Source organism: Fundulus heteroclitus, chromosome 14, assembly GCF_011125445.2.
Source record: "Fundulus heteroclitus isolate FHET01 chromosome 14, MU-UCD_Fhet_4.1, whole genome shotgun sequence".
Classification (NCBI taxonomy): domain Eukaryota; kingdom Metazoa; phylum Chordata; class Actinopteri; order Cyprinodontiformes; family Fundulidae; genus Fundulus; species Fundulus heteroclitus.
This window is the reverse complement of record NC_046374.1, coordinates 10,149,842-10,164,852: the sequence shown is the minus strand read 5'-3', so window position 1 is coordinate 10,164,852 and position 15,011 is coordinate 10,149,842. Positions and strand designations below refer to the sequence as shown.

Below are 15,011 nucleotides of genomic sequence, written 5' to 3'. Positions count from 1 at the left end.
TGTGGTGTGCCATTTCTTTCAACTCTTATCGGAGGTATTGCGAACAGTCTGTTGTTCCCACTATTCTAACGGCTGATTAGTTTCTTGGAATTATTATTCATTGTAAATACATGCCTTTGTCAGGCAAAATACTTTACAATGTTAATAGACTAAAAGCCTTGTGTGTGTCATTTCTTTCAACAGCTTAAGTGAGAGGTAGTTCTAACAGTCATTTAATAACACCAACGTATTCTCATGCTGATTTAGTTTTTTTTGTACATCTATTTCCCTGTAACTATATGGCATTCCTACAGTCAAACTACTTGAATAAAGTAATAGCCTCACAAAGAGGTACTGCTAAGTAATGAATGTTGAAAACAACTATCTCTGGCTAATTTGCGTGTTATGGACACCCTCGTTTTGTTGCAAAGCATTCTCTAAGAACTACAATTATACAAACTTCAATGAGGTATGATACTTACACACGAAGATTTGAGATTTCAACCAAAATGTGCTGGTAGAAATCACTTTTCAGGTCCCAAAGCGATCAAGCATTTAAAGGAGCAGCAAAAAAAATCTGGCTGTTGCAAACCTCTTTGTTTCCCTGGAAGCACAGGGTGACCTTTGACTTGTCTGTACAAATAGTCTGACTTTCCACAAGGTTGGATGAAAATATGTGATTAAGAAAAATCACAGCATGAAGAAACAACAGAATCCTTGATAGTAGTATGGTAGCGGACATGGGTCATTTTAGCAGGGTTTCATGCCTCGTTGGCGCAGCAGGCAGCGCGTCAGTCTCATAATCTGAAGGTCGTGAGTTCAACCCTCACACGGGGCATTTGTTTTGATCGTCCACTTCAGGTACCTATTATCTCTCGTCACGGCACCACATCAGTAATGGTACAAAAGGGCTAGTGGCGCAATGGATAACGCGTCTGACTACGGATCAGAAGACTCTAGGTTCGACTCCTGGCTAGCTCGAGGATATTTTAAAACCTAATCTCATTGTTGCATTGAGAAGGGTGCAAATGTCTTTGCATGATAGACTTTACAAGTACTCTGGCGTTTGTACAAGCAGGCTCAACGACAGTCTCAAAAAGCCATGTGCTTTGTAATTTCTTTCAACTGCTTAGCGAGAGCGATTGCTAACAGTCCTGTTGTTTACCACTATTCTAACGCTTATTTAGTTTCTTGGACATCCGTTTCCTTGTAAATACATGCCATTTGTTCGGGCAAACAACTTTAACAATGTTAATAGTCTCAAAAGGCCTTGTGGTGTGCCATTTCTTTCAACTGCTTAGCGAGAGGGATTGCTAACAGTCCTGTTGTTTACAACTATTCTAACGCTTATTTAGTTTCTTGGACATCCTATTCCTTGTAAATACATGCCATTTGTAGAGGCAAACTACTTTAACAATGTTAATAGTCTCAAAAGGCCTTGTGGTGAGCCATTTCTTTCAACTGCTTAGCGAGAGGGATTGCTAACAGTCCTGTTGTTTACAACTATTCTAACGCTTATTTAGTTTCTTGGACATCCTATTCCTTGTAAATACATGCCTTTTGTACATGCAAACTACTTTAACAATGTTAATAGACTCAAAAGGCCTTGTGGTGTGTCATTTCTTTCAACAGCTTAGTGAGAGGTAGTGCTAACAGTCCATTTATAACACAACTATTCTCATGCTGATTTAGTTTTTTTGTACATCTATTTCCCTGTAAATATATGGCATTCATACAGTCAAACTACTTGAATAAAGTTAATAGCCTCACAAAGGTACTGCTAAGTATGAATGTGAAAACAAATATTCTCTGGCTAATTGAGTTTTATGGACACCTATTTTGTTGCAAAGCATCTATAAGAACTACAATTATACAAACTTCAAATGAGGTATGATACTTACACACGAAGATTTGAGATTTCAACCAAAATGTGCTGGTAGAAATCACTTTTCAGGTCCCAAAGCGATCAAGCATTTAAAGGAGCAGCAAAAAAATCTGGCTGTTGCAAACCTCTTTGTTTCCCTGGAAGCACAGGGTGACCTTTGACTTGTCTGTACAAATAGTCGTTGGTTACGTACCGTAACCCAAGATTCTATGAATATAGGCGTAGCCCTTTAAGGCCGTCGCTAGTGGGTTTATCCCTTCGCGCGCGCGCGAGCACTGAAAACTTTAGTCCACGCCCACCTGCTGTGTGGGCCCCACTCCGGTCAGTATAAATAACGGTCAGACCGGACAATCGGCTCCCAAATAGCTATTTTTCTTCAGCCATTCAGGAACCAGTGAGGCCCGGAACTTAAAGGGCTACGCCTCAATTCATAGAATCTTGGGTTACGGTACGTAACCAACGTTCTATTTCATATAGGCTCCGCCCTTTAAGGCCGTCGCTAGTGGGTTTAAAGGCGAAGCAGGATGTGGTCCATGCCTCACTGGGTCCAACCGAACCACAAGCCTAAACCACATGTTCTCACAAGGAACTTCACCTAAGCCTCCAGTGTGCGTAATTACGCACTCAGAAGCGCAATGCGCAGCTGAACCACCGAGAGGAGGAACCTCTCTGTTCAGGACGGAGGCTGAATGACAGACCAGAGTCTGTGAACAGTGATAACGAAGGTTATGAACTGTAACATTAACGCTGCGTAGAACTAGCCAAAGGCTCGCAGAGATAACACTCTTCAGTCATTAAGAAGTCATCCTCTCTGTAGTGGTGCACACCACAGCGCAGAGGTCTGGGCAGAGGTTGAAACCAAACCTGCTGCCAATGACGAAGAGGACAAGTTACAAACTGTAACCGTCTAACAATGAACGGAGCAGGCGAACAACCCCTGAGAGGGGCAGGAAACAATTAGCAGCTGAACCATAATGCTGCAACATAAACATGCCTGCTCGTTTTGTCTTCATCATCTCTGGTAACAGAGAGAGAAGATCAACAGCAAACAGCAGAGGTCGCCAAATGGGACTGGAGAATAAACCTTTCCCACTGAGATGGGAGGAGGTTGTCCAGATGAGCGTAATGATCATTCTGTCAGAACTCTGAGAACAGAATGAGTCATGGAGAAAGCTGAGACATCGCGCAGGTAAAACCTGATAAATGAGCACGGAGATGACCAGGAAGCTGCCGTGCAGATGTCTTCCACTGTCATTCCTCCATGCAGTGCTGTGGAGGAGGAGATCCCTCTGGTGGAGTGAGCTCTGAGCTTCTCTGGAGGCTCCAACCCAGAGGAAACATAAGCCTGAGAAATAGCCTCACACAGCCAGTGTGAGAGGCGCTGCGCAGATAAAGGCTGTCCTGCAGAATTGTCTCTGTAATGCACAAACAGGCGCTCTGTGCGGCGCAGTGCAGCCGTGCGCGCCACGTAACACGAGAGCGCGCGCACGGGACAGAGGAGATGGCGCGTGACTTCCTCCTCAGAGCTGTGAGGAGGAGGATAGAAGCCATTCAAAGTTATCACCCTCGATCTGAAAGAGCTTGTAATGCTCTTGGGTGTGAACGCAGGATTAGGACGCAGCACAGCTGAGCTGCCGTCCCCCTGTACGCTGAGACAGGAAGGAGCAACAGAGAGGGCGGACAGATCGCTCACTCTCTTTGCAGACGTCAGCGCTAACAGCAGAGCTGTTTTCAATGACAGCAGTTTCATTGGAGCCTGATCTAAAGGCTCAAAAGGCGCTTTAACCAAAGCGCGCAAAACCAGCGCTAAATCCCACTGAGGAACCAGTGGACGCGACACAGGTCTGTGTCTGCGTACACCTCTCAGGAAGCGCTTTGTCAGAGGATGGTTAAAGACAGTTCTGTCACCAAACCCTTCATGACAAGAGGAAATAGCCGCAGTATAAGTCTTAATTGTGCTGAGGGCTAAATTCCTGTCCATGAGCAGCTGGAGAAACGTCAATATGCAGGCTAGAGGACATGAAATGGAATCCACGCCTTTCTCCGCACACCAGCGCTCAAAAGCTTTCCATTTTGACGCATATAGCGCTGTTGTAGAGGCGGCCCGTGCGCCCTGAATGGTGCGCACGACTTCTTGCGGAAGACCGAGCCTCTCTAAGCGCTCCCGCTCAGCGGCCAGGCCCAGAGACGCTGGCCTATTTCCGGGTAGCTCCTGATCGCTCCTCCTGCCTGGAGGAGCGCATCCTCCCTCCACGGCAGCTGCCACGGGCGGCCTGACAGCAACTGCTGCAGGTTGGGGAACCACGGAGCTCCTGTGCGCTCGGGGGCTATGAGAATCACCCGATGCTGTTCGCCGCGAACCCGGTCCAGGAGCCGCGGTATCAGCGGAACCGGAGGGAAGGCGTAAAGGAGCGTCTGTGGCCACGGATGAGCGAAGGCGTCCACTCCTAGAGGAGGATCCTCCTTCGGGCTCAGGGAGAACCACAGCTGACACTGTGCGTTCTCTCGTGTGGAGAACAGGTCCACTGCTGGCCTGCCGAACCTGCTCCAGATCTGAGAGATCAGGTCGTGGTGGAGGGTCCAGTCTCCGTGACGAGGACCCCCTCTGGACATGATGTCCACTCCTCTGTTCAGGACACCGGGGATGTAAACTGCTCTGATGGAGAGCAGGTTGGTGCGTGCCCAGCACAGCAGCCGTCTGGCCACGTTCAGCAGCTGAGCTGAGCGCACGCCGCCTTGCCGGTTTATGTACGCCGCTGCGACCCTGTTGTCGGTGTGGATCAGAACATGCTGATCCCGCAGCAGGGGAGCGAAATGCTGAGTCACCTTCAGCACCGCAAGGAGCTCCAGCACGTTTATGTGGAGAGACGTGTGGTCTGGCCACTTCTCTCCCACTACCTGGGACAGACACGTCCCTCCCCAGCCCGACAGCGACGCGTCTGTGAACACCGGGACGTGTGACGTAGGTCTGCTGAGGGGAACCCCTTCTGACAGAGTGGGCGGGTTTCCCCAGTGGGCCAGGTCGGCTGCCACTGACGGAGGGACTGCAATCATCCGCCTCTTGTGGCGCACAGGATCTATGCGCAGGCGCGTGAACCATCTCTGCAGGCGCCTCATGTGAAGCAGACCCAGCGGAACCACCACGTGGGCCGCTGACATCATCCCCAGCAGCCGCATGACGGTCAGAGATGTCACTGTGCTGTGAGGTCTGACCCGGCGGAGCAGCGCGGACAGCGCGTCTGCTCTGGGCTGTGAGAGTCGGGCTCTCATGGTGGCCGAGTTTAGCTCCACGCCCAGATACACTATTAGCTGGGACGGGAGAACAGAACTTTTCTCCCAGTTTATGGAGAAGCCCAGTTCTGTCAGGTGTGTGGCCAGAGCTCTGGTCTGCACCGCCGCTTCCTCTCTGGATCGAGCCAGCAAGAGCAGATCGTCCAGATAAAAGAGGATTCTCATTCCTGCGGAGCGCAGCGGCTGCAGCGCCGTTTCCACGCATTTGGAGAACGTGCGTGGGGCCAGAGAGTAACCGAACGGCAGGCGGTTGTACTGATAGGGAATCCCCTGGAAGGAGAAGCGCAGATACTTCATGTGTTTCGGGATGATGGGAACATGGAAGTATGCGTCCTTCAGATCTATGGAGGTGAACCAGTCGTTCTGGTGAACGTTCTCCAGCAGCTGTCTGATTGTCAGCATGTGGAACCGTCTCTCCACGATCGTCTTGTTGAACAGGGACAGATCGAGAATGGGTCTCATTCCTCCCGTTCTTTTCGGGACCAGGAAATAACGGGAGTAGAACCCCGTGTTTTCCTCCCCGTGGGGAACCCTGGAAATGACGTCTTTTTCCAGGAGTTCCCGCAGTTCCGACAGGAGAGCAGCGCTCTGCTCTGGAGAGGCCAGAACCGTCTCCACGATGCCGGTGAACCGTGGAGGGTGAGACAGGAACTGCAGCGTGTAGCCTCTGCTGATCAGTCTGTCCATCCACCTGTCCAGGGAACATACGCGCCGCCACTCTGAGCAGCGCTCCGAGAGCGGACGCGCATTGATCTGCTGCGCCGTGGCGCTCGTGGCTACGAGCCAGGCTAGGGCCCCTGCCGCCGTCCTCCTCGGAGATTCTCCGGGGGGAACCCATGGGGGGCCCGAGCAGAAAGGGCTGTGGGTCAACCCGAACCACGGCTTTAACCTGCAGGCCCGCCTCAGGGTTCTGAGGGGCAGCAGGGCCGAGCTGAGAGGAGGTGTGGATAACACGTCGCTTCACAGCGGGCTGCTGTGGTGACAGCGAGGTCTCTGCTCCGCTCCTACTGCGCGATGAGTGAGGAGGAGAGAAGGAGACATCAGCAGAGAACCCGGTGGGCTCTGGCTGAGCGCAGGGAGGTTCTCTGGGAACATGTTGCTCTAAAAGAGCGGTTCCACCTGACGTTACACCACCAGAGACGTCAGCGTGGGTAAAACGTCGTTTACCAGCTGGCTGCCGCTGTGCTGATTTTCCTCTGCTCCCACGGTGTGAGGAGTGAGGAAGAGGAGCAGCAGCAGCGTCAGTGAGCCTAGGCTGACCGCAGAGAGTTTCTCTGGGCTCAGGCCGCTCAGGGATTGTCTCGGCTGGAGTGGGAGGGACACTCCGCTCAGGACTCGTGAGGTAACGGTGCGTCTGAAACGAAAGTTTAGAGGCTACCGGCTCACCGTGGGTGGAGAATGTGTGTGACGCCGCTGTGGGATCGTCCGATCTCACTGCAAGGCTGGAATCTGCTGGGATTTTGCCTTCTGAGGAAGGTTTATGTTTTATTTTAAAACATTTCATAGATTCCAAATGACACACATTTCCTGCCTCCTGTCTCCTCTGCCCTCTCGGCTGATGACGGCCTCTCTGGGCCGCAGGCTGCCGCGCTGGGCAGGGCTGCTGGTGCCGGGAGGAGGCGGAGGCTGCTGGAGGAGCGGAGCGGGAGAGTCCAGGAGCCGTGGAGCGTCTGGACTCCTGCCGCTGGTTACGGCGGTCCCGCCAGCCATCAGAGGAGCGAGGGACGCGGGTGCCGGAGCGAGGCCGCACCAGGTCCCGAAGCGTATCCGACTCCTCGGCGGTCCTCTGGAGCTTCTCCAGCGCCGACTTAAAATGAGGCCAGAACAGGGCATCCTGGCTGATGGGGCTCCCCAGCATCTCCTTTTTCAGATCCTCCGGGATGGAGGAGAAAAGATGCAGCCAGACGTTCCGCTGGATCATCGTTTGCCAGGCAGAAATGCGGGCAGAGCAGACAGCTGAAGCCGCGCAGAGGCTCAGGATGGCGTCAGCGGAGCTGCAGAGCTGGTTCTTCGCCTCGGCCGGCAGATCCAGCTCCTCTGCCGTCTTCGAGAGATCGAAGGCCAGGAGAGCGATATTATTAGTGGCCGCAGCAAGCTGGACGGCACACTGATGGGATCTGTCGGAAAATCCCACGGTCAGCTGATCGTGTTTCTCGGGGGGAACAGGTCGCTGTCCAGCGAGGCTGTTGGTCTCAACCCCAAACACGGAGGCGAGGCTGGCCTCCAGAGGAGGGACGGGAGGAAAACACCGTTCGGTGAATCCTTCCACCCGTGTTAAAGGCGCGTATGTGGAGACCGGCGCCTTTAATTTGGCGGGCTCAGCTGCTGAATCAGACAGATATGCCGTGACAGCAGGATACTGAGGCCAGATCGGGTCCGGGCGGCGGACGTGAGCCGAACCGAACCGTCCCGCCAGATCGTCTGATCGAGGCGGGGTTTGGGGTAACGGCACAGCCAGACCTTTACGGTGCGCTGCCCTCCGGATCATCGCTGGCAGCTCCAGGAGGAGCGCGCTAACGGCCGGGAGCGGGGCGGTAGCTGATGGCGGGAGACGAGGAGCGGCTGAACGTCCGCCCAGCTGCTCCTCCTCGGCCCAGCTCCGCGGCTGAGAAGCGGCAGCGGGGCCGCTGCTGCCATCGTTGTTGAGGCGGGAACCGTTAGATTCCTGCCCAGCGTTAAAGAACGCGTCCAGCGGGTAGCTGTCCATGGCGGGAAAAGCCTCCTCGGCGGCCGCCGTGAAGCTAGCTACCCTCCTCTGTTTGTCCTCCAGCGGGAGGAGCTCACAGAAGGGGCAGGAGGAACGGGGCGTGAGGGCTCGCCCTGCATGCCGCGGACCGAGACAGCGCTCGCACACGGCATGGAGGTCGAACCCCATGATGTAGCTGTTCTGGCAGGAGAGGCACAGACGGATGCTGCTGCCTCTGCTGCTGGACATCTTGATCTTGATCAGTGCTCTTCAGTCGCTGAAGAAAAAATGGGAGCCGATTGTCCGGTCTGACCGTTATTTATACTGACCGGAGTGGGGCCCACACAGCAGGTGGGCGTGGACTAAAGTTTTCAGTGCTCGCGCGCGCGCGAAGGGATAAACCCACTAGCGACGGCCTTAAAGGGCGGAGCCTTTATGAAATAGAACTGACTTTCCACAAGGTTGGATGAAAATATGTGATTAAGAAAAATCACAGCATGAGGAAACAACAGAATCCTTGATAGTAGTATGGTAGCGGACATGGGTCATTTTAGCAGGGTTTTCATGCCTCGTTGGCGCAGCAGGCAGCGCGTCAGTCTCATAATCTGAAGGTCGTGAGTTCAACCCTCACACGGGGCATTTGTTTTGATCGTCCACTTCAGGTACCTATTATCTCTCGTCACGGCACCACATCAGTAATGGTACGAAAGGGCTAGTGGCGCAATGGATAACGCGTCTGACTACGGATCAGAAGACTCTAGGTTCGACTCCTGGCTAGCTCGAGGATATTTTAAAACCTAATCTCATTGTTGCATTGAGAAGGGTGCAAATGTCTTTGCATGATAGACTTTACAAGTACTCTGGCGTTTGTACAAGCAGGCTCAACGACAGTCTCAAAAAGCCATGTGCTTTGTAATTTCTTTCAACTGCTTAGCGAGAGGGATTGCTAACAGTCCTGTTGTTTACCACTATTCTAACGCTTATTTAGTTTCTTGGACATCCGTTTCCTTGTAAATACATGCCATTTGTTCGGGCAAACAACTTTAACAATGTTAATAGTCTCAAAAGGCCTTGTGGTGTGCCATTTCTTTCAACTGCTTAGCGAGAGGGATTGCTAACAGTCCTGTTGTTTACAACTATTCTAACGCTTATTTTGTTTCTTGGACATCCTATTCCTTGTAAATACATGCCATTTGTAGAGGCAAACTACTTTAACAATGTTAATAGTCTCAAAAGGCCTTGTGGTGAGCCATTTCTTTCAACTGCTTAGCGAGAGGGATTGCTAACAGTCCTGTTGTTTACAACTATTCTAACGCTTATTTAGTTTCTTGGACATCCTATTCCTTGTAAATACATGCCTTTTGTACATGCAAACTACTTTAACAATGTTAATAGACTCAAAAGGCCTTGTGGTGTGTCATTTCTTTCAACAGCTTAGTGAGAGGTAGTGCTAACAGTCCATTTATAACACAACTATTCTCATGCTGATTTAGTTTTTTTGTACATCTATTTCCCTGTAAATATATGGCATTCATACAGTCAAACTACTTGAATAAAGTTAATAGCCTCACAAAGGTACTGCTAAGTATGAATGTGAAAACAAATATTCTCTGGCTAATTGAGTTTTATGGACACCTATTTTGTTGCAAAGCATCTATAAGAACTACAATTATACAAACTTCAAATGAGGTATGATACTTACACACGAAGATTTGAGATTTCAACCAAAATGTGCTGGTAGAAATCACTTTTCAGGTCCCAAAGCGATCAAGCATTTAAAGGAGCAGCAAAAAAAATCTGACTGTTGCAAACCTCTTTGTTTCCCTGGAAGCACAGGGTGACCTTTGACTTGTCTGTACAAATAGTCTGACTTTCCACAAGGTTGGATGAAAATATGTGATTAAGAAAAATCACAGCATGAGGAAACAACAGAATCCTTGATAGTAGTATGGTAGCCGACATGGGTCATTTTAGCAGGGTTTTCATGCCTCGTTGGCGCAGCAGGCAGCGCGTCAGTCTCATAATCTGAAGGTCGTGAGTTCAACCCTCACACGGGGCATTTGTTTTGATCGTCCACTTCAGGTACCTATTATCTCTCGTCACGGCACCACATCAGTAATGGTACGAAAGGGCTAGTGGCGCAATGGATAACGCGTCTGACTACGGATCAGAAGACTCTAGGTTCGACTCCTGGCTAGCTCGAGGATATTTTAAAACCTAATCTCATTGTTGCATTGAGAAGGGTGCAAATGTCTTTGCATGATAGACTTTACAAGTACTCTGGCGTTTGTACAAGCAGGCTCAACGACAGTCTCAAAAAGCCATGTGCTTTGTAATTTCTTTCAACTGCTTAGCGAGAGGGATTGCTAACAGTCCTGTCGTTTACCACTATTCTAACGCTTATTTAGTTTCTTGGACATCCGTTTCCTTGTAAATACATGCCATTTGTTCGGGCAAACAACTTTAACAATGTTAATAGTCTCAAAAGGCCTTGTGGTGTGCCATTTCTTTCAACTGCTTAGCGAGAGGGATTGCTAACAGTCCTGTTGTTTACAACTATTCTAACGCTTATTTAGTTTCTTGGACATCCTATTCCTTGTAAATACATGCCATTTGTAGAGGCAAACTACTTTAACAATGTTAATAGACTCAAAAGGCCTTGTGGTGTGTCATTTCTTTCAACAGCTTAGTGAGAGGTAGTGCTAACAGTCCATTTATAACACAACTATTCTCATGCTGATTTAGTTTTTTTGTACATATATTTCCCTGTAAATATATGGCATTCATACAGTCAAACTACTTGAATAAAGTTAATAGCCTCACAAAGGTACTGCTAAGTATGAATGTGAAAACAAATATTCTCTGGCTAATTGAGTTTTATGGACACCTATTTTGTTGCAAAGCATCTATAAGAACTACAATTATACAAACTTCAAATGAGGTATGATACTTACATACGAAGATTTGAGATTTCAACCAAAATGTGCTGGTAGAAATCACTTTTCAGGTCCCAAAGCGATCAAGCATTTAAAGGAGCAGCAAAAAAAATCTGGCTGTTGCAAACCTCTTTGTTTCCCTGGAAGCACAGGGTGACCTTTGACTTGTCTGTACAAATAGTCTGACTTTCCACAAGGTTGGATGAAAATATGTGATTAAGAAAAATCACAGCATGAGGAAACAACAGAATCCTTGATAGTAGTATGGTAGCGGACATGGGTCATTTTAGCAGGGTTTTCATGCCTCGTTGGCGCAGCAGGCAGCGCGTCAGTCTCATAATCTGAAGGTCGTGAGTTCAACCCTCACACGGGGCATTTGTTTTGATCGTCCACTTCAGGTACCTATTATCTCTCGTCACGGCACCACATCAGTAATGGTACGAAAGGGCTAGTGGCGCAATGGATAACGCGTCTGACTACGGATCAGAAGACTCTAGGTTTGACTCCTGGCTAGCTCAAGGATATTTTAAAACCTAATCTCATTGTTGCATTGAGAAGGGTGCAAATGTCTTTGCATGATAGACTTTACAAGTACTCTGGCGTTTGTACAAGCAGGCTCAACGACAGTCTCAAAAAGCCATGTGCTTTGTAATTTCTTTCAACTGCTTAGCGAGAGGGATTGCTAACAGTCCTGTCGTTTACCACTATTCTAACGCTTATTTAGTTTTTTGGACATCCGTTTCCTTGTAAATACATGCCATTTGTTCGGGCAAACAACTTTAACAATGTTAATAGTCTCAAAAGGCCTTGTGGTGTGCCATTTCTTTCAACTGCTTAGCGAGAGGGATTGCTAACAGTCCTGTTGTTTACAACTATTCTAACGCTTATTTAGTTTCTTGGACATCCTATTCCTTGTAAATACATGCCATTTGTAGAGGCAAACTACTTTAACAATGTTAATAGTCTCAAAAGGCCTTGTGGTGAGCCATTTCTTTCAACTGCTTAGCGAGAGGGATTGCTAACAGTCCTGTTGTTTACAACTATTCTAACGCTTATTTAGTTTCTTGGACATCCTATTCCTTGTAAATACATGCCTTTTGTACAGGCAAACTACTTTAACAATGTTAATAGACTCAAAAGGCCTTGTGGTGTGTCATTTCTTTCAACAGCTTAGTGAGAGGTAGTGCTAACAGTCCATTTATAACACAACTATTCTCATGCTGATTTAGTTTTTTTGTACATCTATTTCCCTGTAAATATATGGCATTCATACAGTCAAACTACTTGAATAAAGTTAATAGCCTCACAAAGGTACTGCTAAGTATGAATGTGAAAACAAATATTCTCTGGCTAATTGAGTTTTATGGACACCTATTTTGTTGCAAAGCATCTATAAGAACTACAATTATACAAACTTCAAATGAGGTATGATACTTACACACGAAGATTTGAGATTTCAACCAAAATGTGCTGGTAGAAATCACTTTTCAGGTCCCAAAGCGATCAAGCATTTAAAGGAGCAGCAAAAAAAATCTGACTGTTGCAAACCTCTTTGTTTCCCTGGAAGCACAGGGTGACCTTTGACTTGTCTGTACAAATAGTCTGACTTTCCACAAGGTTGGATGAAAATATGTGATTAAGAAAAATCACAGCATGAGGAAACAACAGAATCCTTGATAGTAGTATGGTAGCGGACATGGGTCATTTTAGCAGGGTTTTCATGCCTCGTTGGCGCAGCAGGCAGCGCGTCAGTCTCATAATCTGAAGGTCGTGAGTTCAACCCTCACACGGGGCATTTGTTTTGATCGTCCACTTCAGGTACCTATTATCTCTCGTCACGGCACCACATCAGTAATGGTACGAAAGGGCTAGTGGCGCTACCTGGCTCACGTTAGTCGGCGTTTCTCATCCAATAGTGTTCGCCCCTCATCATTCTCACATTGAATATTCAGCCAGTCTCACACCGCCTCACTATGACCACGCCAATCAATCTCTCACAACAATGACCGTGACAATGATGGCCGGCCAATCACGGTAAAGCCCCGTCAGACAGGGGAAGGGGGAAAAAAAACTAAAAAAAAAAAACTTAGGTTCGTTCCAGAGTAAACGTCGGAAGAGTGATATTTTCGTCCCAAAGTAACCCTTGGAAGAGTAGAAGTTAGCAATATTACTGTATGTATTCGTTCATACTATTTATTGCATCCTTCCGCTGAAAAAAGTTGCATTTTAATATATTGTTTGTCTTTCGTCAGCTAGAAATAATATATTATTCTCCTGCTTCAGACGAAAACAAATCAAAACACGTTAGCTTCATGCTAAAAATTGGTAGAAGCAATATATACCCAACTTATATTACTGTAAGTGTCCGATCCCACTGAATATTGTATCATTTCGTTGAAAGAAACGTCGCATTTTAGCGACGAAAACAAATCAAATCACGTTGCATTTTTTTCAAAGTAACTGTCGGAAAATTGGTTGAAGAAATATTACTGTAAGTGTCCGTTCATACTGCTTATTGTACTCATCCGTTGAAAGAAATGTTACTTTCTTAGCACCAGCTACAAATAATATGTTATGGATCATATAAAATAGTGGTGTAACGATATCACGTTCTGAAGGACGCTGTATAACAAACATTTTATAAATCTGTTCTAAGAAGCTCTGTAATTTTAAATACCAGACATGCACAGAGTTTGGAAATAATATAACTTAGCTATTTTTGTAATTTAAAAATGTCTTATATTTGTGCAAGGGAAAAATCAGTATACAATTACTTATACAACTTTAGATTTATGGATAAAATGATTGCATTTAAATAACTTCCCTCTGGGATTATTAAAGTATTTCCGATTCTGATTCTGAAGTGTTTAAATCCTTTAATGTCATCCTTGTTGTGTTGTTCAAAAGGTGCATTATTGATTTATTACATTTGATTCTTCTCATTTCTAATGTTTTCTTTACATGAGCTCCAAGACAAAGAGCCATAAAGGTATGGGAGATGGGGAATGGATGGCAAGGCTTAAAGCATTTGCCAGCAATGGGGTTTGGCTAACAAATGCTGGAAATAGACCAGCCCCAAGACAGAAGAAATGGCATGAAGTGCAGCCACCATAAAGACGAATAGACATGAGTAATTGTCATTAATAAGATGATGTTATACTGTTTCAGATAGATAAATGCCCCATGCAAGCCCGTGGTCAGACCACCCTTTTTGGAGGGTCTGCGACCTGTGACTGTGGCTTTCATGCTGCTAAGGTAATCTGGTTTAAAGTAAATTCTGACTACAATCACTTCAATTTTATAGCCATGTCATGTCTTTTACAATTCTGCTGGATGATGGCTTTTACACTTAAAATATCTATGTTTTTGTAGCCTGCACTGCAGCCTCCTCCTCCTCCTGTGACCTCACACTCTGTGGGTTCCCCATCAACGTCTGCTGTATCAGCTACAGCCTCACGAACGTTCTTTAGGTGCCCTCCATCTTTGTCAAAGGTAAATGTTTTTGTCTGTCTACTAAATACTTCATATGATTCATTTTGCTTTGTGCAACAAACTTTAATATCAGTTTTTGAACAAAACATTTTGTTATGCTAGTTTTGATACAGTTATTTATATTGTATTTACTTCACAAGTGTACATATGTTTATTTCAGTTCACTAAATCCCATTTTGGTGGGTCTCTGTCGGATTCACTGAAGCCCAATTTGGTGGCCCGGAAAACACCAACACCCCCTCCATGCTCTGTGATGACCTCTAGCCCGTCTCCGTCCTTTGTGAGGAGTCCTATTCCATCCTCTGTGAGGACATCTAGCGCCTCTCCATCCTCTGTGAGGAGTCCTATTCCATCTTCTGTGATGACCTTTTGCCCCCCTCCATCCTCAGTGAGGAGTCCTATTCCATCTTTTGTGAGGACATCTAGCGCCTCTCCATCCTCTGTGAGGAGTCCAAGTCCCTCTCCATCCTCTGTGATGACCTTTTGCCCCCCTCCATCCTCTGTGAGGAGTCCTATTCCATCCTCTGTGAGGACATCTAGCGCCTCTCCATCCTCTGTGAGGAGTCCTATTCCATCTTCTGTGATGACCTTTTGCCCCCCTCCATCCTCTGTGAGGAGTCCTATTCCATCCTCTGTGAGGACATCTAGCGCCTCTCCATCCTCTGTGAGGAGTCCAAGTCCCTCTCCATCCTCCGTGAGGAGCCCTAGCGTTGGGCCAGCACACACCTGCGAGACAGTTTCA

General features: G+C 47.4%; 9 non-coding genes across 9 annotated transcripts; all 9 read left to right on the top strand.

Moving 5' to 3' along the window:
- Positions 1–744: 744 nt before the first annotated feature.
- On the top strand, positions 745–817 carry trnam-cau. Its single transcript has one exon. It is a non-coding gene; the product is annotated as a tRNA-Met (tRNA).
- Positions 818–887: 70 nt separating this feature from the next.
- trnar-acg lies at positions 888–960 on the top strand. Its single transcript has one exon. It is a non-coding gene; the product is annotated as a tRNA-Arg (tRNA).
- Positions 961–8,407: 7,447 nt separating this feature from the next.
- On the top strand, positions 8,408–8,480 carry trnam-cau. Its single transcript has one exon. It is a non-coding gene; the product is annotated as a tRNA-Met (tRNA).
- Positions 8,481–8,550: 70 nt separating this feature from the next.
- trnar-acg lies at positions 8,551–8,623 on the top strand. The gene has a single exon. It is a non-coding gene; the product is annotated as a tRNA-Arg (tRNA).
- Positions 8,624–9,827: 1,204 nt separating this feature from the next.
- trnam-cau lies at positions 9,828–9,900 on the top strand. Its single transcript has one exon. It is a non-coding gene; the product is annotated as a tRNA-Met (tRNA).
- A 70-nt stretch (positions 9,901–9,970) lies between these two features.
- trnar-acg lies at positions 9,971–10,043 on the top strand. The gene has a single exon. It is a non-coding gene; the product is annotated as a tRNA-Arg (tRNA).
- A 1,036-nt stretch (positions 10,044–11,079) lies between these two features.
- On the top strand, positions 11,080–11,152 carry trnam-cau. The gene has a single exon. It is a non-coding gene; the product is annotated as a tRNA-Met (tRNA).
- A 70-nt stretch (positions 11,153–11,222) lies between these two features.
- trnar-acg lies at positions 11,223–11,295 on the top strand. Its single transcript has one exon. It is a non-coding gene; the product is annotated as a tRNA-Arg (tRNA).
- A 1,204-nt stretch (positions 11,296–12,499) lies between these two features.
- Positions 12,500–12,572, top strand: trnam-cau. The gene has a single exon. It is a non-coding gene; the product is annotated as a tRNA-Met (tRNA).
- The last annotated feature ends 2,439 nt before the right edge of the window (positions 12,573–15,011 follow it).